At 38.4% G+C, this 3,749-nt stretch overlaps 4 non-coding genes across 4 annotated transcripts; 3 read left to right on the forward strand and 1 right to left on the reverse strand.

Moving 5' to 3' along the window:
- Positions 1 to 258: 258 nt before the first annotated feature.
- Trnay-gua lies at positions 259 to 347 on the forward strand. Its single transcript is given in 2 exon segments — positions 259 to 295; positions 312 to 347. It is a non-coding gene; the product is annotated as a tRNA-Tyr (tRNA).
- A 530-nt stretch (positions 348 to 877) lies between these two features.
- On the reverse strand, positions 878 to 965 carry Trnay-gua. Its single transcript is given in 2 exon segments — positions 878 to 913; positions 929 to 965. It is a non-coding gene; the product is annotated as a tRNA-Tyr (tRNA).
- Positions 966 to 1,944: 979 nt separating this feature from the next.
- Trnay-gua lies at positions 1,945 to 2,032 on the forward strand. The gene is given in 2 exon segments: positions 1,945 to 1,981; positions 1,997 to 2,032. It is a non-coding gene; the product is annotated as a tRNA-Tyr (tRNA).
- Positions 2,033 to 2,624: 592 nt separating this feature from the next.
- Trnay-gua lies at positions 2,625 to 2,712 on the forward strand. Its single transcript is given in 2 exon segments — positions 2,625 to 2,661; positions 2,677 to 2,712. It is a non-coding gene; the product is annotated as a tRNA-Tyr (tRNA).
- Positions 2,713 to 3,749: the final 1,037 nt, after the last annotated feature.

Raw genomic sequence — 3,749 nt, forward strand, 5'->3', positions numbered from 1 at the left:
CCGATAAATGGTAATATACATAGGTTAATGAGACTAAAGACTGGAACTGAACATAAATAACATAGGAGTACAAAAATTATGAAACAATAGTCGCAATTATAATCGTATTAAGTAATCTTACTGTGATGTAATATTTTGTTATCAGTAATTACGAGCATTGTGAGTGATTAACTTTCACCTTTATATCAATGTAAATACGTACGTAGCGATTGTATAACTAAGTTGATATTGTTGATTATTTTAGCACTGATATACATACCTTCGATAGCTCAGTTGGTAGAGCGGTGGACTGTAGCTGGTTACAAACTGTCATCCATAGGTCACTGGTTCAAATCCGGTTCGAAGGAATTTTTTGGACAGATTTTATTTGTTGTTTGTTGAAGTGGCATGTAGCCACTGAACTAATATTACTAGCGTAGGTATAAAAACGCCACCGCGAACTTGACATTTGCGCTATACTTTGTTGCCGAAAAAATCCAAACACACAATTTTATAATATTAGATATCATGTAAAAAATGTGTCCGAAAGTAAGGTATATGTTAAAATATAGCTTACCTGTAGGGCAATTTGAACCACTTTTTTCAATCTACCTTGGTGCCTATATCATCATCATCATCACGACCCATCACGTCCCCACTGCTGGGGCACAAGTCTCCTTCTAATGAAGGAAGGGTTTTAGGCCTTGTCCATCATGCTGGCCTAGTGCGGGTTGGTGGACCCCAAAACAAGGAAGCTTGTCCTGAGAGAGTTGTCGGGTAAGTGGGCAACCCGACTTCTAGGTGTTTTCCAGCCACCCGAAGGCCTCTGAAAGCAGTAACCGGTGCTTACACTGATGATTTACAAATTGATGATTTTGGATGTTAAAAAGATATATGTTCCTTCGAGCCGGATTTGAACCAGCGACCTATGGATGTCAGTTTGTACCAGCTACAGTCCACCGCTCTACCAACTGAGCTATCGAAGGCATGCATGTTTCGACGAATAATTAAATTATATCGATTATGTAATTAAATTAACTTGGTAGAACATTCATGGCCAGTTGTGAAAGTAAATTACTTACCTAGTTCAGAGCTATCAATGACAATCAAATGGATTGGCGGAATCGTTAAGATCTAAGTTCATGCTTAGGCTTTGATAAACATATGTAGGTACATTATAATTATATTGTTTGACAAAGTGCTTAGACCTTTACATTTACTCAAATGAGAGGTACTTTTTAGGAGAAGCCTTTGGATAATTATTTAATTGGCGGATAACGATTATGATGAAAAAACCTAATGTTAAAATCTCAAATGATAATTGTGATACGTACGGTGTCCTGCGCCTAAAAGTATACAGGCGGAGTTTTTAAAATAGTGATCCCTGATGATGAAGGGACCAGCTACATCTGTTATAAATCCGGGGACGTGTTATGTGTGATGTGTGTAGCAGTGATGTTTATGTGGATGTGCTTGAGCAGCATGTGAGCTTGAGATCGCTATTTTAAAAACTCCGCCTGAATACTTTTAGGCGCAGGCCACCGTACATAATTATATTGCATAGAAAAACGCGGACTTGGGTGTACCTATTATAGTAATATACTCTTAGATAAAACAAAATACGAACAAGATGGTGCGTCACGTACAAAAACAAAGCAAAAAACTGTCCGCATTGTTTTTACTGTCAAAACCTAATGACAACCATTGTACCAACGAATAAGGTCACAAATCTTCTAACTGAACTAATTCTAAATAAGAGCTCAGTGGAAGAAGTGGGGCGTTATTTTTCGACACATTTCTATTGCGCTGACACTCTATCTTGTTCATATATTGTTAATCTAAGAACGTCACACACGACCGGATAGCAAGGTTGAGCCACTTTCACTTCGACGTCGTTAATGCAATTATGCAACGTGCGTACTTATTTGCAGTAATGCCGATCACTGTTTCACCCACATATGCAAGCCTTCGATAGCTCAGTTGGTAGAGCGGTGGACTGTAGCTGGCACAAACTGACATCCATAGGTCGCTGGTTCAAATCCGGCTCGAAGGAATCACTACTTTTTATGCAATATTTTTGGGGTGCGATAGATCATCATCTAGAACATTCACAACCCATCACGTCCCGACTGCTGGAGCACGGGTCTTCTTCCACTGAAGGAAGGGTTTTAGTTCGGGTTGATGCACCACGGTCATTGATAGGTACTGGAGTATTTTCATCCAGGTGCACAATTGATGGTGTTGGGGGTTCCCACTTGCATGATAGGGTACAGTACAAGATTAGTTAAAAGTAAATTACTGTGACTATGCTGTTCGTTCAAGCTCCACTTAGGACCCTATCTCAGTCCCAATACTTTTATTTCCCTTTTCATACCTAATTCAGATTGAATCAGACTATTCATCAGATATTATCGTTTAGAATTCATAACGAAAATCAAGTTTGATCTACTTATTTATAACTGGTCATGCCTGTATGAGTTTACAACTCACAACCAGATCTCTCAACTTTAAGTTTAAAGCGATAAGAGCTACATTATCGACCTTCACCTTAAAGCAACAACAAAAATAGTGCTTTCATTTCATAATTACGCATTTAATGACCATTAAATTGTAATCTGGTTTTTATTTTTGTCAACATGTGCAAGCCTTCGATAGCTCAGTTGGTAGAGCGGTGGACTGTAGCTGGTACAAACTGACATCCATAGGTCGCTGGTTCAAATCCGGCTCGAAGGAACTATACTTTTTTAACTGATTCAAAAAAGAAGGTTCGCTGTTTGACCCTGCATGTATGTATGTTTGTGGGCGATTATCTTGCGTTGGCTGAACCAATTTTGATGCGGTTTTCAGAAGGTTTTTTGACAAATGACAGTTAACTATTTGTTTTGTAACATTGTTCTTTCGATCCAAAGTGTAAATATGGCCAATTTTGATCACTAACTAAAATTCCGGGAGATTTGAGAGCATTTACTTGGGTAGGCATAGAGTTCCTGTTATCTTATCCCGATATTATGAACATACACTAAGTGCCAGCTATCGTTCCACCACCGACACAATAAGCAGCATCGCTCGCTAGTCAAACATCTGTCATATCCAAACAAGTTACGTCAGATTTGACAATCCAGCGACGCTGCCTAATGATTATTAATAGCTAATTTTCGCTGGTGGTAACCCCGCAGGACTTAAAAATAAAGTTCGAATAACATTATCGTCTGGTTTCCCAACCCTCGGGCCCTTGCGTGTAGCGGGCCATTGTTGGCTACTTGATAATATTTGAAACGTCTACTTTGTACGAAATGTCAGTTTGACCTTATGCTAAGTGGCGGCTCCACCCCTGAATAATTTGACATGCTTCTGTTTGATCTTTGAAAAGGTGCCCTTTCGTATTATTGCCTGTCAATTTTCGTATAACAACTTGGTGCATTTATGATTATACTTAGTATGTTCGCAAAGGTTACTGCTGTAATGTTGTCTAATGCTATTAATTTAGCAGACTGGAATATCAACGTTGAATGTTAGCTTATAATGAAACACTTATATTTTGTTTCGTCTAGGAAAGCTACTGTTTATGCGGACAGCGTAAAAATTAAGCAGCACATTACGGCGCAGGTGCTAGTAATCTGTTCGGGAATCAGCCGGAATAACTTAAACAAACATTTGCATTCACACTTTTTTTTAAACCAGGGAGAATTATATTAAATTTACTTTTATACTCAGATATTTAAGCAAATTTGTCTGTAACTGGCCAAATCAGTCTAAATATTTTTAGTGTT

The sequence above is a fragment of the Plutella xylostella genome, chromosome 13 (assembly GCF_932276165.1).
Source record: "Plutella xylostella chromosome 13, ilPluXylo3.1, whole genome shotgun sequence".
Lineage (NCBI taxonomy): Eukaryota > Metazoa > Arthropoda > Insecta > Lepidoptera > Plutellidae > Plutella > Plutella xylostella.